General features: G+C 39.9%; 1 protein-coding gene across 6 annotated transcripts in view; it reads left to right on the top strand.

Moving 5' to 3' along the window:
- Positions 1–26,762, top strand: part of PTPRF (protein tyrosine phosphatase receptor type F) — a 513,056-nt gene that overhangs the window by 72,647 nt on the left and 413,647 nt on the right. For all 6 annotated transcript variants that reach the window (XM_088153593.1, XM_088153590.1, XM_088153592.1 and 3 more), the window contains one exon: positions 4,997–5,081. The gene's annotated coding sequence lies outside the window, so the exon portion shown is untranslated. The remainder of the gene's footprint in view (positions 1–4,996; positions 5,082–26,762) is intronic.

Below are 26,762 nucleotides of genomic sequence, written 5' to 3'. Positions count from 1 at the left end.
AGGGGACAAATCTGATCTTTGTGTTATTTTTCATTGAAATTAAAGAGTTGGGATGTTCGGCATCCTGGCATCCTTAAGCTAAGGGAAGTACTTAGTGTGAAATCTTTATCACCTTTTGGTAAGGGTAAATAAAAGACCCTATTCTTTTTTTCCAGCTTGTGCTAGCACTGTGTGGGCACAGTCAAAAACTAGGAGTTTGAATTCTAGCTCTGACAATGAATTCACTAGTTCGAATAATAGCAAATTCAGAAAACTATTTTCTTACTTCTGATTTGTGCAGTTTATGTCCTCCCACATAGATTAACACCATTGAAGAATCATGCATAAGGCTGAGCAGAAATATGTGGTTCTGTTCTTTTCCCCGTCTTGCCACCCCAAAGAGTCTTGGCATGGAGTGGAATGAAATCACTTACTGTAGTTCTGATAAATATTGGAATGGCTTATGAAAGCCATTTACTCATGGAAATGGGAAGGACTTCAAGATGTAAAGCAGCAGTTATAGCAATGGAATGTTTAATGTGTCCTAATGACCCTGCAATATAACGAAGAGGATTTTATGACTCTCCACTGAAAAGTAGATTGTCTGTTCTGCAGTGTATAGACTGCTATCCAGCCAGTTGGTTTCCTCCCTAGAAGGAGCAAGGGCATTGGATTGAAAGTGATGATGGCTTGGTCCAGTGCTTACTGGAAGTTGTGACCATGAATGGATAGATTTGATAATTAGATCTTACCACCACCACCATCACTCAAGTTGTAGAGAAGTCTTAACTTTAATCCATTTATTTAGACTTATTTTTATATATACATGATATTTTTCCTTCAATGGGAGGGACTTCTTCCAGACTCTATTTATTTTTGCATACTTAGGGATAGCTCAGAAATCCTTCAGATGTGTGAAAATCCCCACTCTTTATTTTTCAGTGATGTGAAGTTAAATGTAAAATCAAGAGTTGGAAATAGACGATAGTTGCCAGTGAATTACAGCCAACCCCCCCCCCCCAAAAGATCTCCTGATGGCTGACTAACATGTAAACTTTTCAACATTTACTGAAATGACCCATTCACAAAAAATGTCAGTTCTGTTCTACTGAAAGTCATTTTGCATTGGTAAACTCTGAAATAAAGACAGATAGAAACTATAGAGAGAAATCTTTAATTCTGATGAGTCACCAGTCACTGCGCTCTAGAAGATCTGCAGTGTAGAATTGTAAATGAATATGTAAATGGTTTATGTTGATATTTAACATTCTGAATGTTTATGTGTCTACTGCATTTTATATAGTCACCTTCATAATATTCTATTGTTATCATAAATTACTTAGGTAGTACCTATATAATACACAATTTATGGGGTTGATGATGTTTTCCAGGGATTAAATTGTATGATATAGTACTTTTAAAATAGCATAGCAAGCAGAATTTATGGAGGCTATTAGAATATTTTATTAAACTGTGTTTTCATATGGCAATGCAGTTGCATTTATTGTACATTTAATTAAATGAAATTGCAATTCCATTTTTGAGTTGGGTTTGCACCAACTCAAACTTAAATGTTTTGTGATTACTATCTTTTAAATCTCAATTTGGCCCTTAGTGTCCCAGTAATTTTTATTGAATGTTTTGGGTAGAGATGTTAGAAGCAGGAATGGAAGATATTGTTTCTTATTTGAAGGTGTTTGGCTCTGAAAAAAATAATTCTAAAAGGCTAAAAATAACAGGAGACAATAGATGCTAGTTATTTAATATTTATACTTGGACCTTGATGCATAATCGTAGCATTTCCATTTATCTTTTCTTATTCTCTCTTTAAAAAATTAAGGACTGAATTTTTTAGTCATCTATTAAAATATATTATTATAATGAGAATTGAAGGCTATATTTGGTGTGCCAATATTTTAATGTAAAGCATTTGGCATCTGTCAGCATAATACCCTGCCTTTATCACCTCACTGAATTTGCTAGAGGTATGCTGATAGTAATTTTCACAGATTCATTTAATCTCCTTTGTCAAATTACGAAGTTGTTATTGATTTCAAACTGTTGGTTGGGTTCACATAGTTCTTTGCATCTTAGCATTTTTTGTAGGGATTTTTATGCTATGTTACTTATTGCTAGAATTGTCAATTAGGAATAAATGGCTTGAACAGTGGGGTACAAATACATTCTCTCTGCAGCTCATGGTCTGCACTTTATTTTAAACAGATACTTTTCTAACCCAGGGTGTAATTAAATAGTGGCTAAAACTGGTAGATGATAACATCTCACAAGTTTTTTGTAGACTTGGAGGAAAGAGTAGGATAGAATAAAATAATTGATTTCAAGGATGAAATCATGCTTTCTGAACTCTGTTGCTCTTCCAGTTGCATTTAATTTTAGTATCATGTGTTGTTTCCTTGTAATCACAAATACATATCTGAAAATTTGTAGCACTGTAGTGTTATTGCTTTTAACCTTGTTTTCCATGTAGCCCCATTACATTTAATAAACCACTTAAATAGAATAACTGAATGAAGCAGTATGAGGGCATATTTAAAGTGGCCTGCATTTTAGGTAAAATATTTCTAACATTTTATCTTCTGCTGTAGCAGCCCAGGAAACTTGCATTAACTTATGTGACATAAATAGTACTTTATAGGATTGGGTTTCCAATACTGATCTAACAGAATTATATCAGGCACAATGAGAGATTTGAGATGTAATTTAAAACATGGTTTTAGCAGAGCATGGATGAACCTCCTCATCCTATGCTTTCCTCTTAATGAATTACAAGGAGGATATTAAAAATATTTGTTTCAGTTGTAGTTTATAACTGACTTGAGAACCATAGTTTGAAATGTAGCTCATAAATTATGGTTTGTGAGAATTATGATTTTGGTTTAAAATAATCAATATTGGAATATTTTTGGAGAAAATGATAATGCATTGAGTTAAGGATAGAACAAGGAACATTTTTAATGCTTGATGTTCACATTGATTTTTTAAAAATAATTTTAGTGTATATTTATCATGCAATATGTAAAAGTAAACCTTTGTGCATTTTAACAGCTTCTAGAGTGAACCAGGAAAATATGGAATCATGACACATGCATTGCTATTACAGTGTTTCCTCCTAAAGGAAGTGTTACTTTCAACTCCTAAACCAGCATTTTACCAGGTGATAAAATAGGTGATTCTCAAGTATCAGGTAAAGTGCATGGCCACTGAAGTTTTAGTCATGTACTAGACAAAAATCTATAAATATATAGTTTTGACCTTTCTTAGATATTTCCCTCAGCATCAAAAATATATGGTTTAGTCCTGAAAATACAACATCTTTGAACTTGAATTATATGGAGAAGAAATGAATAAAACGTGAGAAGATCATCTGGAATTCTTGCTATTAATTCTGGATCTCATTTTCCTCAGAGACAATAAATATAGGAAATAATTGATTAGAGTCCCTGTTGATGCAGATTCAAGACTACAAATCTAGGTAACAGTTGCTCTTGCTGAAATTAATGTGCTACTTTATAAAATTCTGCCATAATTCCTGCAAAGATTTCCCAAAAAAACTCTCTGTGTTTTGAACTCTGAACAAATAAGCAAGAGCCAGATTATTTATTCATGCACACACAAATACATATTATAAATAAAATATGATTAAAATAATAATATAAATCATAAAATGCTATGGTGAAGATTTTTTTTTTTTACCCTGTGCCCCAAATTGTAACAAATCATATTTTATTTTGATGGGAGTTGATTTCAGAGAGGTATACTCAAGGTAACCACAGAGGGGTAAGTGGGGGCAAACAATAAAATGTGCATGGGGTAGAAGTGGTATTGTTCATGCTATTTGATGACCTGTGTCACAATTTAGGTGAGGTAAGTGCCCCCCTTCCAGTCCTTTTGGGCCTCTCAGCAGCATTTGAGCCTTTAGTTGTAGTCCCTTCTTGATTGCCTGTGGTGATTGAAGGCTGTGAGTCCCTATGCAACTGTTACAAGACTGCTGTATTAAGTATCTTAATTCATTGATGTAGCTGGAAGTAATAACGTCTATTATATTGTTATGTGGAGATTTTATTGTTGTTTACTGTGGATGTTTTAATGTTTATATTTACCATGTAGATTTTATTCATGCTATTTTTTTTAAATCGTGGATGCTTTAAATGTAAGTATAATGAATCTGAATGAAATTGGTGACATACAGATTGTTACATAAGTAAACAATCAATCCTTGGATAAAACGGTTATCTGCAAATCCCATTCCAAATCTTTCTGATGTTATGTGTTAATGTTCCTTGGATCCTTTCTTTGAATACAGCAAGATGGGTAGCATATATGAGATACAATATAAGGGTTAATCAAGTTTTAGGTTTTATTTTCAGGGGTCTTCTGATGACTTGCTCTACGTAATTATGAGTTGATATTGAATGTAATGAAAAACATGCAGTTGGTATCTCCTTTCAGCCATTACTATTACTGGCATGGTTGGGATCTTGTGGTTATTTTTATTATCAGCAATACAAATAAGAGCAATGTTGGGTTCCTGAAAATACTTCAAGAAATGCCAGTGGATGAACTGGTCAAATCTAAGGAGCCAGCAGAGGCAGTAACTTTTCCATGATAAAGAATATAAGTATTTCTATTGTTGCCCAGATAATTTCTGTCGGCCCCAAAAGTAAGGGTTATTGCTATGAAACTGTTTTTGTTTCCAGCAGTGTTTGTTCAGATGAGAGCCTCATTGGTACACATTAATTAGGCCGTTTTTCCAATTTGTGCTTCAATTATTTCTCTCCCCACCTATAATCCTAGCATTCTGGAAGCCTCCAAGAAAGATTGTAGCATCTTATAGCCATAAAAACAAATCTATGTTTAGTATTCCTTTGGCAGATGTGTGCTAATTGTGCATGTGGAGCTGTAACTGACTTAAGTAATGCTCTCCTGCAGATGGGTTGCATATATAATTTTATGGTAGCTTTAGATACATACTGAGATTATCTTTTGTATTCTGTAGGGTACGACTTGAATGGGCTGATCAGTGTGAAAAGGACCTAAAACATTTGCTTGCAGAGGGGTGTGAGGAGTTTTGCTGCACACAGGTAAGTATAAACTTGGGATAGACAGACAGTCAGATAGATAATCATTATGGTTTTTGGGGGGGACTTGTTAATTAAAGATGCCTTTGTATATAAACTACTCTCAAGTACTCTTTTAAAATTCATAAGTAAATGACTACAACTCTCAAGAAGGGAAATCTTGGCAGAAAAATACAGCAAGCATGAAAAAATGCGGCAATAAACAGATTAGTGGCCTCTGGGTGAAAAAAAAAATCCATCTTGTGTTAAGTTATACTGTAGCTTCTTCTGTTTTGGTTTAACCTTCAGTTTAACCATTGCATTTGTAAACTGTGGCTTTTGGCTTGTAATAAGTGGAAGAAACCACAATGGTTTAATGCATTATTTTTAAAACAAAACTTGGCTTAGTATAAAGTATGTATTAAGGAAACACAGAATTAAAAGTTTTGAATTGTAAGAAAAATGTTTTTCCAGTTAAGGTAGCAAATTAAAAAAAAGTGAAAGAGCCTTCTGTGTCCCTGATATATATTAAGGAATTTCCTATTGTTTTATAAGAAAGAGATAGCTTTTGTTGGAGAAACAGCTCTATACTTGTAGAGGAGAACACTTGGGATATTTACTCCCTGTAGTTGGATTCTAGTCTTACAGTGGAAAATTTTGCTTCTCAAACATCTCTTGAAAATGTCTCAGTGGATTGCAATTTGTGAATAGGCCAGTTGGGAATGTATGTACTACCTGTTTTTAACTGGATTACTTAGGATAGTTTAAAATAATATTTAAGAGAAAGAAGAAGAGAAAAAGGATTTTAAATAAGTATGTAAGATGGTAAAAAGCAAAAACAGCTGTGTTAACGACGAGGGAAAAAAATAAGATCACAAAACTTCTAAGAACTCTTTAAGCAGGCAAGATAGTAAAAATAATCCAAGAAAAATGGAAGGGCAATGACCATAAATATTAGCTGATATTTTAGACATGTCTACACTGTGAGTGTGAGAATAGTTTGAAGATGCTTAAATCAAGTCCTGTCAGATGCACCAAGGAATCTTTCAAAGTTTGTTGAGTAGAATAAACAAGCAAACAATTACTAGCTATCTCTTTCTGGAAATATAAACTAAGCAATTAAAATCAAACTATGTCCATTCTTTTTTTTCCTCCCAAGATGGCAATCAGGGAGAAATGGAATGTCAGTGTTGGACGTAAGAGTAATTGGTTTTTGCAGATTTTTTTCTGTTTTGGGAGATAGATTTTGGTAGGTTTTGGATAGATTTTGGTAGGTTTTGTTTGCTGTGATATTGGGCTGTGCTCTGGTTGGTAATGGTGGATATGGAGCAGAGCAGAGTGAGAGTAGGATGATGCCCTGTGGAGAAAATGGAGAAATTAGTCTATAGCCTCCCAATGGTGCAAAGACAAATCCTTATGTAAGTGTCTTGGCCACATGGTAGGTTTCTCTCTGTGTCAGGGAGGAAAGCTCTGGTTTGTCACAATGTTGGAGACCTACTAGAAGTCCTGATGCTTTGGGCTTCCCAACCAACTGGGAGGAGTTGTGGGAGCTAGAGAGCTGGTTCTTTGGTGAGCAGAGACTCTAAGGTCAAGGTGAGGAACTGGGAGCCAGTTTGGGCAGGCTGCGGGTAATGGATTCACCTGAACCTTGCAGCTGCCTCAGCATTGGTCTCCTAAATGTGGATTATGATCTCTGCTTTCTGTCATCACTGTAAAGATACTTTTTATTTGACTGCTTGTGGGGCTTGCCTGTAGGATGGCTTCTGGGACTGCTCATGTAATTGAAGGTTTAAAATCTTGGATTGGTTTTGTATTGGAGGTCTGAGTGTGTGGTTTTAGTATTATATCAGCATTGAAATTGGGATAGTACAGGTATAAGGAATGTGTTGAACATGTTGGGTGGGAGGAATTATATGGGTAGCCTTCACGAGAACTTGATTTCCCTGTACCTACTGAGCATGTTACCATGGAAGCAGTGGGGTGGGGGCTTGCTGTGGTTGTATGGTGGGCTGAGGGTGGTTGGTGGGTTGTTGAGGATGTTTAGGTTAGATGGTTCCTGGTCCTGGGGGAGAGGGGGCAGAGGGTGGGGGTTGGGGCGATTGACAGAGGCAGTTCCATCCAAGTGGTAAAAAGCAAAGATATGGTGAGAAATGGGAATGGGCCATGCATGGTGAAGGTATGGTTGATATTTTATATTGATTTTGCATTCTAGCCTCTCAATATTGCATTCTAGCTCTCAGGTCACCAGATCCTCAGTGCCCCTCATCTCTAGCTGCTACCATTAAATGCCAGGTTAGTGTGTAATAAGGCTTCCTTATCCATGATGCTACAGTGGATGAGGCAACCAACCTGCCAGGCATAACTGTTTACCCTTTGAGGTAGTCCAGACAAGAAGCACAACCAAGAGCACCAGCACTATCTTTATTGTAAGGTTACATTAAATAGAATCTTGTAAGATTGAAAGTATTTCTCCCTTCCTCTCTTTTTAGCTTCTGGAAAACTAGGGAGAGTCCCTTCTGTAATGCTTCCCATGCTTTTCCCCCACCTGCAGACTGAGCTGCCTCTTATCAGACTGTTGCCTAGGATGCGGGTCTTCCTCCTATCTTCCAAGTTCATTCCCACATACCATCACAATAATAGAGGCCTGGGTGGGCTCAGAGGAGCGTGTTCCACTCTTGGAGATGTGCCCACTCCGGGTACTGGTTTGGTACCAGCTGCAGTCCCAGGGCAGGGTGACTGGGTTGGCAGTTGTCATCCAGGAAGCCTTAATGGCTTTCAAGGACTCTGCACCAGGGATAACCAGATGTGAGATCTGTAGGCTCTAGGGAGCAATTTGTTGCTGTTGTACTGCTCTCTCTGCTGCACTGTCAGCCTCCCATGTAGACCAGACAAGAAACACGGCAAGATGAGATAATTCTACTTTATTGTAAGGCTACATTAACCAAATCTTGGAAGCTGAAAGTACAAACCTCCCGCTGTCTCTTTTTATAGCCTGATAAGTTAGGGTGGATCCTTTCTAAGTTTCTTTCTCTGTCTGTTTTTCAGCTGCGGGCTCTTCCCCCTTTTATCTAATCATTCCCTAGGCAGCATCTCTTCTCCTCGCCTCTCAAGGTCATTCCCACATTCCACCCCCAAGCACAGCTATCTCCCTGACTGAGGTGCTTGACTAAGTTGGCGGTGGAGTCTCTAGGACTGATAGTTTTGGGAGAGTTTAACCTATCCACATGTGTGTAGAGTCTAGGGTGGCTCAGGATGGGAACCTTGACTCAAATTATTCAGGACCCAGTGGAGATAGGTGGTTACATGTTTGATCTGGCTTTTGTCTCGGCACAACTGCAATGTGATCTGAAGGTGGAGGACATTACCATCAGGACATTTATTTATTTATTTGTTGGATTTCTCCCCCGCCCATCTCCCCCACAATAGGGGACTCTGGGCGACTTACAAAAAACATTAAAAACTATAAATATATCTCAAACATAAATACATCCAGCATTAAAACAATACTAAAAAAGAAAAATCCAAGAAGATGGAAAATCAGGCTGTGGACAGCTGGCCACTATGGGGCTAGCCATCCCCCTGCTTGAAGTATTCCCTCCCCACCCCAGGCCAAGTGGCAGAACCAGGTCTTCAAGGCCCTTCGGAAGGCCAGGAGTGAGGGGGCCAATCGCACCTCCGGGGGCAGAATGTTCCAAAGAGCAGGGGCTACTGCAGAGAAGGCCCGCCTTCTGGACCCCGCTAATCGGAGTTCTTTTACTGAGGGGGTCCGAAGCATGCCCTCTCTGTGCGATCGGGGGACAGGGTTGAAGACATAGGGGAGAGGCGGTCCCTTAGATAACTTGGCCCCATGCCATGTAGGGCTTTAAAGGTAATAACCAACACCATGAATTGGACCCGGAAGCAAACTGGCACCCAATGCAGCTCGCGGAGCAATGGTGTTACATGGGCCCTTCTTGGGGCTCCAAAAATAGCCCTTGCGGCCGCATTCTGGACCAGCTATAGCTTCCGGATACTCTTCAAGGGTAGCCCCATGTAGAGCATATTACAGTAGTCTGTCTGGGAGATAACAAAGGCATGAGTGACTGTTCGAAGGGCATTCCGATCCAGGAAAGGGCGTAACTGATGCACAACCCGAAGCTGTGCAAAGGCCCTCCTTGCCACGGCTGCCACCTGCTCTTCAAGCAGGAGCAATGAGTCTAGGAGGACCCCCAGATTACGCACTGGGTCTGTCTGGGGTAGTGCCACCCCATCGAGCACCAAAGATGACAAAGTCCCAGATACAGAGGAGCCATTTACTCACAGCCACTCGGTCTTGCAAGGGTTCAGCTGAAGCCTGTTGTTCCCCATCCAGACCCTTACAGCCTCCAGGCACTGAGAAAGGGCAGTCACGGCATCACTTACTTCACCTGGGATGGAGATGTATAGTTGTGTATCATCAGCGTACTGATGATACCTCATCCCATGGTGGCAGATGATCTCACCCAGCAGTTTCATGTAGATGTTGAGAAGGAGCGGAGAGAGAACCGAACCCTGCGGCACCCCACAAAGGAGGGGCCGAGGATGGGACCTCTCGTTCCCTATCAACACCGATTGGGATTGGCCCTGAAGAAAGGAGGTGAACCAGTACAAGCCTGTGCCGCCCACCCCCAATTCCCTGAGCCGTCCCAACCGGATACCGTGGTCGACGGTATCGAAAGCCGCTGAGAGATCAAGGAGAGCAAGGATGGTCGCACTTCTACCATCCCGCTCCCGCCAGAGGTCATCCATAAGTGCGACCAGTGCTGTTTCCGTTCTATAACTGGGCCTGAAACCTGACTGGAAAGGGTCCAGATAATCCGTTTCCTCCAGAACGCTTTGGAGCTGTAAAGCCACCACTTTCTCAACCACCTTCCCCAAAAAGGGGAGGTGGGAGACTGGACAAAAGTTGTCCAGTATGGTAGGATCCAGGGAGGGTTTCTTGAGGAGGGGTTAACCAACTCTCCTTGAAGGCGGCCGGAAACACTCCCTCCTGCAAGGATGTAGTAACTATCGCCTGGATCCAACCACATGTCACCTCCCGAGCTGCTTTCACCAGCCAGGAGGGACATGGGTCAAGATGGCAAGTGGTGGCCTTCACAGTTCCTAAGACCCTGTCCACTTCCTCAGGAGCAACAGGATCAAACTGTTCCCAGATAACTGGGTAAGAACAGTCCCCTGGTATCTCCCCAGACCCTGCCCCACACTCGGAGTCTAACTTGGAATGAATCTGAGCGACTTTGTCCTGCAGATGCTTTGAAAATTCCTCCGCACGGCCCTGCAAATGAACCCCCACATGCCCTTGCCAAGGAGGGACCTAGTGATCCTAAACAGGGCCGCCGGGTGGCATTCTGCGGACGCGATAAGGGCGGAGAAGTATTGACGCTTCGCCACCCTTATTGCCACAATGTAGGCCTTAACAGCGGCTCTAACCTGTGTTCGGTCGAATTCAATGTTTGTTTTCCTCCAGCGGCGCTCTAGACGTCTCTTGTCCCTCTTCAGCACCCTCAACTCCTCCGTAAACCATGGGGAGTGTCGGGGCTGATGTGGCAAGAGAAGTCGCATAGGCGCGATCCTGTCCAAGGCCCCAGCCACCTTCCTGTTCCAAGCAGCAGCCAAGGCCTCCACTGGACTGTGCAGCAGGTCCACAGGAATATCCCCCAGCTCCCTCTGAAACCCTGACGGGTCCATCAGGCGCCGGGGGTGGACCAATTGCATGGGTCCTGCCTCCCTGAGGAGGGGGGTGGTATAGGAAAAACTCAGGGTCACCAGGACGTGATCTGACCATGACAACGGGGAAACCTGTAAATCTCCCCTCAGATCACTTTGCCATTGCTCTGACAAGAAAACCAATTCCGGCATGTGGCCACTGTCTCGGGTTGGGTCTCGCAGCATTTGCGACAGGACCATGGCTGCCATGGTAGCCATGAACTCCCAAGCCATGTCCGAGGACGGCCCCAGGGATGGCAGGTTGAAGTTCCCAGAACCATAAACATGGGGAACTCCACCGCCAGCCCACTGATGGCCTCCAGCAGCTCAGGCAGGGAGGCTGCCACGCAGCAGGGAGGCTGGAACAATAGCAGAACTCCCAACTGTTCGCGGGGGCCCAACCTAATGAAAAGTGTCTCACAGCCAGAAACATTTGGAGCAATGCCCCTGAAGGCCACTAGAGATTCCCGGTTCGCAATAGCTACCCCTCCTCCCCTGCCCTGGCATCTCGGCTGGTGCCACACCGTGATCCAAGCCGGGCACATTTCCAAGAGGGGCACCCCCCCCTCAGGGCCCAGCCAGGTCTCGGTAATACATGCCAGGTCTGCCCCCTCCTCAGTGATCAAGTCACATATGAGGGGAGCCTTCTTGTTAACTGACCTGGCATTAAGCAGCAGCAGCTGAAAGCCAGGGTCCCTACGAACCTGCTGACCAGGACCTGGGAATGAGCCAGGATGGCCAGAACACGCCACCAGTGAGACATACCGGAGGTGTCTTCCCCGAAGATGGCCCGCCCTCCAGCTCCCGCCATAACGTCCCCTGCCCATCACCACCGTGATGGTGTAGCCCACCGCGGGTTCTGGGCCCAAATACCTCCCTACCTGGACCTCCCGGGCCCCCAATCCGAGGCAAGGGCCCCTCCTTCCACCTAGTCATCCACATTCACACCCAAACGCTTACTGGTGAGGGAGGGTCACCCTGGCACACCAGCTCACACTGTCAGCACCGTGAGGACCCCCCCCCCACCGAACCATTCACCCCCCCACACCATCTGCCACCCTGCACGACCTCTCTCACTAGTCGGCAGGGTGGACACCCGACATTTGTGATGGTTAGATCTGAGAGAGATGAATCACATTTTTATCAGATCTGGAAAGTTATGCCAACAATAATAACTCTTCTTTTGATAAATTTAATGATATTTTAAACACTGAGATATATTGTTCTGGTCTATTATCATGTATTTTTGTTTTCTTTCTTGCCTTATAGAATGTTAAAAGTGTAAAATAAAATTATATCAGTTTTAACTGTACCCTCACCCAGAATCCATGTGGAATGGGGCAGCCTTTGTAATTCTAATAAATGCATAAAGAAAAAAACTATTAAGTAGCATTTTATTAACAAAGATGGAGACAATTTACAGTGTATTAGATTTAGAGTCAATAAAAACCAAAACAGATAAACTAGTGTTGGGAGGTTATGTACACTCAGAGAGTACTGCCTCAGCATCTGCTGTCTAGCATAGGGTGATGCTGGGGAACAACTACATTTGTATGTTCCGGGTCATAAAAATCAAAAAAAGCATTCCTGTTTGCTGTGGGGAAAGAAACCTTGATTCAGAGCTTCTGCTGCATTTTATAAAACTTGAATTGGCCGAAGAAAAGGCTTTGTCTCAATATTGGCAGAGGAAAATCGATAATTCAAAAAGTTAGGCAGAATTAAAATTGCAAGTGAGAAAAGTTATTTTTCTTAATCTTACATCCATTTACTTCTTTAGGTAGCTTCATTCTATTTTGTATTCTCTCAACTTGGAGTTTGTAATTATGTCAGTGGAGGTACTGAAAGAAATTCTGATAATCTGCTTTTACTGTACTACTGGTTTTAAATGGCATTCTGAAGTTGATAGTTGTAATTTCCATTTTTAATCAATTAATCAAAGAACTCCCCACTCTGTGAATATGAGAATCAAAGAGAACTTATGAACATAATGGATAGCCACATCATGTAATGCCGTGGGTCTGCACGTTTCTAGAAGTCTTGGCCCTGAAATGAAAAGAAAATTTGAGAAAAAAATGCCAGAGAATCCTTAAGTTTTGAGGTAGGTGATAGTGAGGCCAAAATTTAAGGGTTCAAGCTGTATTGGGCTTCTCAGAGGCTGGGAAAGGGGTCTGTGGTTTACAAAATATTACAGGGCTGGAACATCTGCACATCCCTCCTATATCAGGGAAGTAAATAGCAACCTCCCCACTGCTTCAAGAGGAAATCATCAAGAGGATCAAAGAATCCCAACTTTAATGAACTTACTGATAAATGGGGTGCTAAGGTACCACGGAGCCTTTTTTAAAAATATCTTTATTGAAGAAATTTTTAACAAGATAAAAACAATACAAATATTAGGAAAGAAAGAAAAAAGAATAGTGAATAAGTAAGGAAGAAAATAGAGAAAGAAATAGAAAAGAAAAAGAAGAAAAGATTATAAAGAAGCGGCTTCCGATCTTTTTGACAGTGGTTATAAATGAATTTATGTTTTACCCCCTCTCTCTAAGGTTACATCATAATTTCCTTCTTTCCATAAGCTATCCTTTCTAATTTTCAAACCCATAAATCACAAATTCATTTTTCTCTTTTTACAGCAAAAAGTCCATAAGGGGTTTCCAGTCACTGATAAATGTAGTTGTTGATCTTTCTCTAATCAAACAAGTTAATTTTACCATCTCTGCTAGTTCTGTCATCTTTACCAACCATTCTTCTGTTTTGGGTATTTCAGTCTTTCCATTTTTGCGCATATAATAGTCTTGCAGCGGTAATCACATATAAAAATAGTCTTCCATGGCTCTTTTCTAATTCACCGCCATTAATCCCAACAAGAGAAGTTCTGGTTTTAGTTGAATGTTGATCTTTAAAATTCTTTGTATCGTTTACATGTATTTGAACCCAGAAATTTCTGGCTTTTTTACAAGCCCACCAGGTATGATAAAATGACCCTCCGTGTTGTCCACATTTCCAACGTAAATTTGAAGTACAGGTAGTCCTTGACTTATGATGGCAATTGGGATGGGAATTTCTATCGCTAAGTGATGCCGTTGTAAAGTGTGATCACATCACTTAGCGATGGCAGTCCCTGTAGTCCTGGTTGGCATTGTTAACTGAATGCCATAGTCATTAGGTGAGGCAAATACCTGCCGGCTTCCCACAACAAAAGTCAGTGGGGAAGCCAATAGGAAGTTGCAAGTCCCAGTCCCACAGGCAAGTAAGTGACTGCTGCTGAGTGGGGGAGTGAGTGAGTGTGTGGGGGGGGGGTCAGAGAGGGTGACAAGAAGTGTGGTGCCAAGAGGAATGCCAGGGTGTGAGACAGTGCATGAGAGGTGCCACAAGGGTCAAGAAGGTTGCATGGGGGTGCATGAAAAGTGCCGGTTGGGGGGAAGGTGCAGGGGTGTGTGTGAGAGATGCCACATGGGTCAGGGAGGGTGCATGAGAGGTGAGGGTCAAGGAGAGTGTGGGGGTGAGTGAGAGGTGCTATGTGCATTGCGGATGGTATGCGAGAGGTGCAGTGCAGGTTGGGGAGGATGTGCAGGGGTGCACAGTGGGTTGGGAAGGGTGCTTGGGGATGCATGAGTGGTTGGTGCGGCACAAGTGCACAGGTGGGGGAGACTTAAACCCAGTAACTTGTGATCTTCCCTGCTGACTTCCCCTTTGATTTTCTGGGGAAGCTGGCATGGAAGGTTGCAAATGGTGATTGTGTGATTGCAGGGTGCTTGGCAACCATTTGTAAGTGTGAATGGGTTGCCAACCACCCAGATCGTGATCACATGACTGCAGGGGTGCTGCCAGTATTCCAAGGACCGGTCATAACCACTATTCATTCAGTGCCGTCATAAATTCGAATAGCCACTGAACAAATGGTCATAAATTGATATCCACTTTAAATCTTTCCCTTAACTGTACATATCAAAATCATTGAAAACTCTCTGCAGCCAATTGCTCTCTTGATTTCATCTTAGGTTCTCCATGTTCCTGTTTTAACAACTCTCAATAAGTTAACCACTTTTCTTTACCTACTGTTTCTTTCCTATAAAATGCTTCTTGTGCTGAGACCCGGTATCACAAAACCTTTCTGACCAGTGGTTCATTCAGCTGTTTACTGTGACAGCTCGTTGAGATTCTGTTTGTGTTGCTGAAGTCTTTTAACTAGCAATGATAAAGACTCAGATACTAGGTACTGTAACCTTTGCATCTGTCCTGTATAGTGTGTGTTCTATTAATGAGCTCTAAGAACTATGATTCTGCACCTCTTTCAGACAAAGTTTTTTGTTAATGCTTTTCAGGATTGCTAGTTCAGTGATATTAAAAGAATTATATGAGTAGGAATGCTTAAAAAACTGTTCTGTGAAGGTATCTCTTCATCTACAAGTACTGTGTGAATTACTTCTCAGATGGTCCAAAGCGAACAGCCTGACACGAGAACTGGCAGTTACCAAAACAAGGAGCAGATGGAAACAGTCCATCTAAAAGAGAGTTGCTTTGTGCCCTTTATATAAAATAGCAGAAGGAAAAGGTGCAAGAATTTGAATCGTGATTACCGTATAAGCAGAATTCACACTTGGTACACAGCAGTTCCTGGAATTCTTTTGTAATGGCTTCTTCTACAATCAATCAGAGTTTTGAGTATCTGTTGCCTGTTCCAATCCAACTTGTCTCAGGTAGAAGCTTGACAAATACTGCATATTAGCAAAAAAATATAAATAGTTTTATCCTTTGATTTTCTGCCTTTTCAGTTTAATTTAGACTAATTATAATGTACTATTGGTCTATCTGGGTTTGAACAAGTAGTTAATGTTTTACCTTTTTTTTTTTTTTAATCTGCGCTCAGTCGTTACCGACTCTGCAGTGACTGCTTGGACGAGTCCTTGCAGTTTTCAAGGCAATTGTTTCAGAAGTGGTTTGCCAGACCCTGCTTCCTAGAGCAGAGCCCAGCTGGCGAGCGCAGGAGGCGGGGTTTCTGTTGCTTCGCGCCCTTTTCGGGCACACACGGTTTTTCGCACTTACCGGCAACTGCTCCCGACTCCTTTTTGCAAGGCGCCGCCAGCATTTTTCCTCCCACCGGAGTGAGAGTACCCATTTATCTACTCACGTGAGTTTTCGAACTGTTGGGTTTACAGGAACTGGGGAGGAAACAGGAGCTCACCCTGTTAATGCGAAGGCTGGACTCGAACCGCTGAAGCATCGACCATTTCTGGCCAGCAACTTTCAGCGTCATTAAGCTGCTGCGCCACTGCGTCCCCCGTTTTACCTTTTGCTACAAGTAAAAAAAGTAATTTTAAACACTTTCCAGACAATGTATCTTTTGTAGGTTCACTACAGTATTTTAAATTCATAGTAAACATGGTAGATACAGTAAGATCCTCTTAAATACAAATTCCATGTAGCAGATGACAGAACATAATGAAAACATAAACCGTAACACAAAAAAACCTGTCAGGTGCATAACACTATATTGCTATTGAGTTTGCATGATGTTGAGTTTGCATGCTGGATTAAGATGCTGTTTTGGGGGTCCACATAGTGAATTGCATAGTGACATCTGTAGAAATAACAGCTTTTTCAGAAAATAGTTTTTAGGTCATGGGCAGTTGCTTTAATGAGTGATTGTAAAAATTGGCTGAAGCAGATTCCTACCATGCTTTATTTATTTTTATTTATGCCAGCTTCATGTTTTATTTGGCAAGTTGCAGCTATAATGTAGAACAGGACTGTACCCCACCAGCATTTTTAAAAAGGTCACTGCCACTGCCCTGAATGACATGCTGCCAAGCACCTTCAAGCCTTGCTGCCACTGCTCTGCTAGCAGTGGGACAGCTGATCAACGCACCAGGTATTCCTTTGCGGACTGTGATGATTTTTAATTTATCAATGTGCCCCTTTCCCCTCTACAACTTGTGCAGGCCTGCTTTAGAATATTCTATTGAATTAAGAGTTTACTTTTTTCACTTCATTCAACAGGGGAGAGAAATACAAGATAAAGATAATAAAATCACCTCATTTCTACACATCTTTTAAATTTCCAGTAATGTTGACCATAAGAGTGTTGATCTTTTGCCCTATTCACCCTAAGCAAACCAAGAGTGCATCACCTGTGACACAGATCTGTGTTATATGTTAAATGAAAGCATTTTACTCATTTTGCAGAGTACCTAAAATGCATTGCAATATCCTCAGCTGCTTGCATAATTCAAACAAGGTAATTTCACTTCAGTGAGGTCACCATGGTGTGAAACTTCAAGTAATTTGGATGACTTCTTAATACATGTGCTTCGTACTTTGCATAATGCTGAGTTTTCAGGTCACTTACTTTGTGACCTAGCATTCTCTTTCCCTAGCAGATTTGTAATAGTAAGTGGAGTAAATCTGCTATCCTGGGCATGTTATGCTCTGCTTACAGCATTTTCATGCAAAGAATCTTCAGTCACATTTATTGCATCTTCACTGGCAAGGCAGTTGCCTTTGTATTTGCACTGTCTAACAACTCAATGGTAAGACCATCTAAAAAGTTTAAGAGAAATCAAGTTGGAAGAGAACAAATTTAGTGGCGTCTGTTGTAAAAAAAAAAAAAAAAAAAAAGGCATTTTCTTGGGATAGCTGCAACATTGATTCCCCCCCCCCGATGAAAGTGTCTATATAAAATTGCTCACTGTTTCTGTTGAAAAATAATTTTGGTAGAATATATTTCTACCTCTTTTGTACAATTCATATCCAAGTCTGAATAATTTGAGCCAGTGCTATTTGAGCTAAGGGAAGTGCAAGTGGGAAGAACTCCGTAAAACAGTTAATAATTTTCTTATGAGACCCTTCCTTGTGTTGATGATGTGATGGCAGCCCTGATCTCCCAAGATACCAGGTTTCTTTTGAACAGGAAATAGGTAAGGAAAACAGCTGAGAAGAACCATCATTCAAGGACAGTGCTCCTCAACTGATAGCATCATATTCCTGTGGATAGACTACACAGGTTTTGGCACACTTGGGTACAAATATACAGAAACAAATGTGCTAGAGACTGTCTCATGGAACTATGTGCTAGAATTGAAATGAAAGTCAAGAGAGAGGTTCTTGCTGTTTCCTATCTGCAAGAGTAACAAACAACATCACAGAGGGAAGGGCGTGCTATTAGGCATTGACACAATAGAAAGGATTTGTGCACAGGAGAGTTTCTTTAGTGTGTTCTTCACTGTGTCATTGAACTTTTAGAACCATCCTGAACCTCATTCCACTGAACAAGTTCTTCAGAAATTTAACCTTCAGATTGGGGATTAGGAGATGCATGGGAAAAGCTGTCAAACCAAACAGCTTTCATAGGCTTGTTGGAAGCTTGTCTACAAATTCCCACCGGACCTGAACATCAGAGGTTTCTCAGATTCATGTACGAAAAGGAGCAGTTCCAGTTCAAATCACTCCTCTTTGGACTGGTTTTAACACCCAAAGTGTTCACCAGAGTGATAGTAGCTGTGGTAGAACACTATGCCTACTTGCTCTTCAGGGCTCCCTTAAGGGAAGAAGCAATGAACAGCATCAGCCTGACTCTTGTGTATAATACTAATGAACAATGTTACATTAGAAGCCTGCATCTATTGTTAGGATGGAATGAGGTTGAAGCACCTTTGGAGGGACTCCCGTGTGTGATAAAGAGGATGGACAGGCACTTAGTCTCCCTATCTGTGGAATACATAAAGGGGTGACTGTATTCAATAACAAACTAACTGAATTGATAGTTCTTGTCTTGGAGGAATGTGCTGTACACCTAGAGATTTTCTAGGACATCTCAGGGAGGGGGTGTGCCCTCTTGGTTGATCTGTTCATAAGAGTGGACAACATACAAGTGAGACGTTTCCTCTCCCAATTCCAAGGCAACAGAGCAGAAGGAATTGATGCATGGGTAGCACCACGGTCAGAAAGCCTATTCTGAGCTTTTTCATCAGCACCAACATTGTCCAATTAACTCACAAATGTTGCTCAAGACACAAGTGATTCCAATCAACTCTTTCTGCCCCTGGAGACCCTGGTTTTCCGCCATAGTAGAAATGGTCAAGGATGGTACCTACCAATACTCTGCTAGCAACAAACAACTTCCCTCACCATCATAGTCCATTCCATCAAAGAAGCACCTGCTTTAAGCAGCTCTGTCAGTAGGGATTCCACTGATAGGTATCTTTGGGGTAGAATCAGTTACTTTTATTATGCATTATAAGATAAATTTGCCTCCACAAATGGGGCCTTCAGATGCTTCATTCTGCAGAGGATGCTTTAACCTCCCTGGGATACTGCTCTGGTATATCCCTTTCCTGTTGGAACCATCCATGCTGACAGAAAATAGTCCTTGGACTTACTGTGAAGTACCAATCTGGTCACCAACAGTCACACCCAACAGAAGGGGATTTTATTTCTGACTGTAAGAGACTTAAGAGTCACAATATCAACTCATGAGTGTGGGTTATTTCTATAACTCTTATTTCAGCATTCTGTATCTATTTTATTTTTCCATATGTTAGTGTGTATTTACAGAAACTGGTTGATAAATGCTGGTAAATTACTCTCAGATGAAATCAATGCATGCAAATGAGAGTTTTTTTCTGCTAAATGATAAATCTGTAAGCCTTGCCTTTTGACTAGAAGAGGCAGGATTAACATACCAGATTCAGCCTAGTAATTCTTGCAGGTAGAAGGGAGACTAAAGGTAAATACAATGGGGCAAAAAAGTATTTAGTCAGCCACCAATTGTGCAAGTTCTCCCACTTAAAAAGATGAGAGAGGCCTGTAATTTTCATCATAGGTATACCTCAACTATGAGAGACAAAATGGGGGAAAAAAATCCAGAAAATCACATTGTTTGATTTTTAAAGAATTTATTTGCAAATCATGGTGGAAAATAAGTATTTGGTCAATATCAAAAGTTCATCTCAATACTTTGTTATATATCCTTTGTTGGCAATGACAGAGGTCAAACGTTTTCTGTAAGTCTTCACAAGGTTTTCACACACTGTTGCTGGTATTTTGGCCCATTCCTCCATGCAGATCTCCTCTAGAGCAGTGATGTTTTGGGGCTGTCGCTGGGCAACACGGACTTTCAACTCCCTCCAAAGGTTTTCCATGGGGTCGAGATCTGGAGACTGGCTAGGCCACTCCAGGACCTTGAAATGCTTCTTACGAAGCCACTCCTTCGTTGCCCGGGCGGTGTGTTTGGGATCACTGTCATGCTGAAAGACCCAGCCACGTTTCATCTTCAATGCCCTTGCTGATGGAAGGAGGTGTTCACTCAAAATCTCACGATACATGGCCCCATTCATTCTTTCCTTTACACGGATCAGTCGTCCTGGTCCCTTTGCAGAAAAACAGCCCCAAAGCATGATGTTTCCACCCCCATCCTTCACAGTAGGTATGGTGTTCTTTGAATACAACTCAGCATTCTCTCTCCTCCAAACACAACGAGTTGAGTTTAGACCAAAACATTCTACTTTGGTTTCATCTGACCATATGACATTCTCCCAATCCTCTTCTGGATCATCCAAATGCTCTCTAGCAAACTTCAGACGGGCCCGGACATGTACTGGCTTAAGCAGGGGGACACATCTGGCACTGCAGGATTTGAGTCCCTGGCAGCGTAGTGTGTTACTGATGGTAGCCTTTGTTACTTTGGTCCCAGCTCTCTGCAGGTCATTCACTAGGCCCCCCCGTGTGGTTCTGGGATTTTTGCTCACTGTTCTTGTGATCATTTTGACCCCATGGGGTGAGATCTTGCGTGGAGCCCCAGATCGAGGGAGATTATCAGTGGTCTTGTATGTCTTCCATTTTCTAATTATTGCTCCCACAGTTGATTTCTTCACACCAAGCTGCTTGCCTATTGCAGATTCAGTCTTCCCAGCCTGGTGCAGGTCTACAATTTTGTTTCTGGTGTCCTTCGACAGCTCTTTGGTCTTGGCCATAGTAGAGTTTGGAGTGTGACTGTTTGAGGTTGTGGACAGGTGTCTTTTATACTGATAACAAGGTCAAACAGGTGCCATTACTACAGGTAACAAGTGGAGGACAGAGGAGCCTCTTAAAGAAGTAGTTACAGGTCTGTGAGAGCCAGACATCTTGCTTGTTTGTAGGTGACCAAATACTTATTTTCCACCATGATTTGCAAATAAATTCTTTAAAAATCAAACAATGTGATTTTCTGGATTTTTCCCCCCATTTTGTCTCTCATAGTTGAGGTATACCTATGATGAAAATGACAGGCCTCTCTCATCTTTTTAAGTGGGAGAACTTGCACAATTGGTGGCTGACTAAATACTTTTTTGCCCCACTGTATTCTTTAGTTATTTTTTATCATACAGAGGAATTTTCTTAATCTTTAGCTCACTGGGTTACTGTGGGCCAGTCATTCTCTCTCACCCCAGCCTATTCCACAGGGCTTTTGTTGTGGAAGAAAACATGGAAAAGTGTACTAGGTGTGCTGCCTTGAGCTCCTGAAGGAAAGTTGGAATATAAATCTAACAACCAACAAATAAAGCCACCTTTCTTACATCTATAGTTTTATAAAATATTCAGACATCTAAATTGGTTTGGAGCTTGCTGTATATATCACTCTAGAATTTTTTATAAAAAGATACATTTGTATGTGTGTGCATTATAAAGTTTGAAAGATAATTGCATAGGAAATGGTAGAGTATTTTAATTTATTTTGTTTAGACCACAGCCTCTTTATGTATCTTTTTTTTTTTAAAGTGTATATATTAGAACTTACATATCAACAAGAGACAGTAAATTCTAAACAATTCTAACAGCCTTTTATGGGGCATAAATGGCCGTGTTATGTTTTTAAAAAAACCTGCTAAGGAAGGAAAATTTGAATTTTTGAATACTGCTAACAATATTCAGTTCTAGCAGTATTTAGGCAATCAGGTGAGGAACTTTGGAGTTCACTTAACAAATTACACAACAATCTTTAACTTTAGATTACTAATATTCTTAATATTGTTAAGAATTAATATTTTGGCAAGAAAATTTACTGACTTGGCAGACATTTCTAAAGAAGTAATATGCAGCCTGAAAGAAGTTAAATATTTCAGAATCACTGTGTTTGGAGATTATGCAATGATTATTAACAAAAGATGCTGTGGATATTTTTATTTATTATGGTCCCCTGAGATGAAGGTTTGATTTATTGATGACGTATCAGAATGGGCCAGGAAAATTTTACTATCTAAATAGGTTCCTTCTCTGTTCTGTGTGCTTATTTTAGCCACAGGAAAACCAATGATATTAATGTATTAATTCTGTGAGAAGAAAATAATACCTATTTCAAATTTTCAGGCATGAGGGCTGTTGCTTATAAACCTCCATAGCTTGAAGTTTGTTGAAATATAAACTAAGACTTTTTGAAACCAAGAAATCAAGTCCAGTGAGAATCTTATACATTTTTAATAGGCAGAAACTGCTGAGGGTATATTGAATTAATTGTATAGGTAGAGGAATGGAATGGAATATCCTGCGGTGAGGGCACTGGTATTTGTTTATGCTACAACATTTTGTTGCAGGTTAAAACATTTGTATTTCAAATATGTATGAAGAAGCACCAGTAAGAAACTGCCTCCTGAATAGTTGTGGGAGAAGTAAATTACACAGTTTGCTTATACTTATATGATTGCAGCCTCAGATCAGAGAAATAAGACCTCAAAATAAAAATCTTCCAGTGTGCTTTAAAGCAGGAAATAGCTGCAGTGCATTGGAGATTCTTCAGGGGAAAAATCTTTTTACAATTAATTTTCTTCCCCTTTTGTCTAGTAATTTGTGGATCCTCTACTTTATTCAAAAAGGAGGGAATAGTCTCTGAAGCATCCAGTAGTAGAGAGATAGTTATAAATTATTAAAATCAGTGTCAGGAATTATTGTTTGTTTTATTTTCAAAGATGATAGAAGTATTGTTACAAGTTACAGGAAAATACTTGGTTTTCTGCAGTGCATATTAAATTTAAAATTGATTTTGTCTGGAAAGTGTCCAAAAAGATAATTTAGAGCAAATAAAACACATGTGAAAGTACATGTTTTACTTGTATTGATAAAGATGATACTTTAGGGAGTCATAAGGAACAGAAAATCTACAATTTCTAAGAAAGTGCAGCAATTCATGTCTTTAAAAATGCACAGCTTGAATATAAAGTTTGTTTTTTTATCTCAGTAAAACATTGAAATGGAAATGGATTTTTAATTTTTTTTTTGCCATTTTCAGTTTTTGGTTGCCTTAAATGTTAAATTAAATTTGTGCATAGGGTTATTTTTTGTTTTAGTTATTGTATTTGTAATTAATGCAGAGCTGGCTCCAGTCATCTCTGAATGTGTACTTGATACATTACAATCAATTAAGTTGCTTCAGCGTTGGAAGTTAAGAAGCATTGTTGGGAAAATAATTTGAGGAATGATTCAAAGCTGGAAAATGGTTGTTAATAGTAATATAAATTTGATTTGGATTTCAGAATTCTGAGAATGAATGAATTACTTAGTGAAGAAGCAGAGCTGGCAAAAACAGAGAGGAGACCAGTACAGCTTGTATTGTGCTTCAAATATGGTTATATATTCTGTTTACGCATAATACTTGTACAGGCCGAGAATTTACATGGGAAACTTTAACTGACTAACAGGAAAACTATTGATAAACAATGTCAGTTTTTCTAAGAAAACCTACGTTTAGAGATTGCATGTTCTAATTAATATTAACTATAACAGGTCCTGGGAGATTTAAAAATCTTCCTCAATTGTATCTAAAGTTGCTATTTTAAGCTTTGTTATCTTAGATCCTGTTTTCTCTAGCTTTTTGTATATAATCATAAGGTATGTAATTACATTCTCATTTCTCAGGCAATATTCTTTTGTTGACAAAGTATCCTGTGACATTCTGATTAGGAAAGTCTTTAAATACAAGTTGGTAGTAAAACAATTAAGATACATAGATAGCTTGAACCTTGTGCTAAAAATGCTCATCAGTGGTTTCTCATCAAAGTGGAGAAAGGTATTAAGTGGGGTGCCACGAGGTACAGTTCTGGGTCTTCTTTCCAATTTGTTGTAATGACTTGAGTGAAGAAGTAGAGGAAATGCTAATCATGCAAAATTGGATGGGGTAGCTAATACTTACAAACATTCAAAGGCTTCTTGGTAGATTAAAGAAATGCTGAAATTAAATTTTATTTGAATACCTTATCTTCTTAAACTTTAGAAAAACCTTCTTGAATTCTCAAGCCTTGCTGAACTGTAAAAGCTTTTCGTCATAAATGTATTCTACTTAGATTTCACTTACATATTTATGAGCTATATTCTAAGTAGGAAATATTGAATTTCTTCCTATTCTCCAAATAATGTGTAATAGTAGCAAATTATGTAAAGTAGAAATGCTAAGAAAAGCTTGGCTGAAATACATAAGTCAATATTATAGGAAACAAAATAGCTGTTATAAGTTTTCACTGGATTTCTGTTTAATGGGAAAGTATAATTATTCATCCCAAGCCCTGAGATGAATAATTGGCGGGCCAAACCCTTAGATCAGAAAATTCTTTAAGGCTAATTGCAGAAAACAATGGGTGAATCATTGACTTCAGATAAGCAAACACTAACATTTAGCAGAGCTTTATCACTACTACCTCACTGAAGAAAAATGTCTGTCTTGCTATTAGTAACAGCAACCTTTAGAGTTGTAATCATTTGAGATAGCTCCAGTTTAAATATTAATTTGCTTAAACAAAATGAGAAGAAACTTTTTTTACAACTTTTCAAAGAAAACTGAGTGGGTTTGTTTAGAAATATTAAAACCTTGCACAGTATGTTCTGGCTTAACTAAGTGAAACTATGCATTTGTTGGTTTTAAACTAGTTCAGGGGTTTAGTTGCTAGCATTTTTCAGTTCACTTCGGAAACAGAAGTTCATTAATTAAGCAGTAAAACTATTGGGCAAGGAAGGATAGTATACCCTTGCATGCTAGCAAAGTACCCTGAACTGTTGTGCTGTGAGTTTGGACAATTGGTGATACTTGCTGATGCTTAAATTTTGAGATATAATTCCTCAGCTATTATATTTCTGTGTTGAACAAGAGAGCAAAAGTATAGCACATCTTTAAATCAGTCTGAATCTGTAGTAGTTACTGGCAAAGGATAAAAGCCTATTGAAATAGCCACAGCTACAGAGTTTAATGCTAATGTTTTCACAGGGCACGTAAAGTCATTATATATATTTCATCAGAAGACATACATCATTAGGGGTTGAGAGCACAGCTGGAGATGGATTGTCAGAAATTCCAATTAAATGTCTGCTCTGAAAGTGGATAATGATGTAATGCATAACCCACAAGTTATGAGAATATTTGTGGCCTAGAAATAAGACATAGCTAATTTTCAGCAATTAGGAAATGACTTTCATCTTAAGAACAAGATGCAGCATCATAAATAACTGTTAAAGTTTTCTCTGGCTACACAGGATTAATTCTTCACTGTACAAAGTTGATTGCAAATATTAGGGACAAGTTAATGAGAATCCTCTGCTGAATTTTTTTCTTCTTCATTTTGGTATTTGGTTTAGAGTTTTTAATTAGTTCAGATTAGAGTTTAATTTGCAGACAAGGTTAAGAGTTAATTTGTGTTGATCTGGACATCTGAACAATATGCCATTGTTTCACATTTTAAAGGAACAGTAATAGGCTTATATTTCTGTGCCTTGCGTTATCAGTTCATACTGCAATGTGGAAGCTTATGTGGTTAAATGGTCTTTCTCATATTATTAAACAGATTTCTTTCCCATTCTTCTGTCTAGTATGTTGGAAATGACAAGTTTAATTCTGCCCAGTGAAATTCTTAAGCTTATGGAGTATATGTGACTTCTTTATTAAAACTGTGCTACTGGTGACTGGTCTGTTTCCAGGCGTAGTTCATTATGATACAGTGCATAAACCAGAAGCTACATTGAACTGTGTTATTCCAAAGCCTGCCTAGACTTCAGAAACTTTGGGTAGGACTCTTTTCTTGGCAGTGCCACCATCCATACCTACACAAAAAACGAGAAAGCATATTTTTGTGGGTGCTTCTGAGCTTTGAAACTCCCTGCAAAGGAAGACCAGCTAATCTCTTCCACGAGCAGATACATTTTTTGTGTGTCCAGGCAGATCTTCATTATATGAACTGGTTTGGCTTTTGAGCTGAGTAGTTACTGTCTATTGGATGTGCTTTTAATGGTATGCAAAATTAAATTTTACCCCTCATGACATGCCAAAATAGGAATGATGACTGCTTTGATAATTTTTTTAGAAGGTAATGAATGACTGGATTGATAAATAAAAGACATAGTAAATATTAGTGGTGATGCTGTAGATATCTGTGAGTTACTGAACCCTGTAGAAAACATTCATTCATTACATTACTTAGACTTCTTCTTGAAATACCAAATAATACATTTGACCATCATAGGACAATAGAATATCCTTTTCCCGCACGGAAAAGTAAAAACAAACTCACTCAAGAAACAATGTAACACAGAGATTGATTTTGACCCTTAGATAGATGATAAACTAAGTATTTTGCCCCAAAATCAGAGTTATCACCCAGAATCTTTTCCATTTCAGGTGAACTGATTGCTTTCAGGTTATACTTTTGAAAACTGAAAAACAGAGATTATGTTTTTTTCATTCATGTTAAATTGTTGTTGTTGTTTAGTCGTTAAGTCGTGTCCGACTCTTCGTGACCCCATGAACCATATTGCGCCAGGCCTTCCTGTCCTTCACTGCCTCCCTGAGTTTGCTCAGTTTCATGCTCATTGCTTCAGTGATGCTATCTAACCATCTCATCCTCTGCCGTCCTCTTCTCCTTTTGCCTTCAATCTTTCCCAGCATCAGGGTCTTCTCCAAAGAGATCTCTCTTCGCATTAGGTGACCAAAGTATCTGAGCTTGAGCTTCATTATCAGTCCTTCCAATGAAC

The sequence above is a fragment of the Python bivittatus genome, unplaced genomic scaffold (assembly GCF_059951505.1).
Source record: "Python bivittatus isolate LINGU-HERP-01145 unplaced genomic scaffold, Pbiv_v1 ctg000700_np1212, whole genome shotgun sequence".
Classification (NCBI taxonomy): Eukaryota; Metazoa; Chordata; class Lepidosauria; order Squamata; family Pythonidae; genus Python; species Python bivittatus.
Note: the sequence above shows the minus strand (reverse complement) of the source record. Positions and strands in the feature narration are given on the sequence as shown.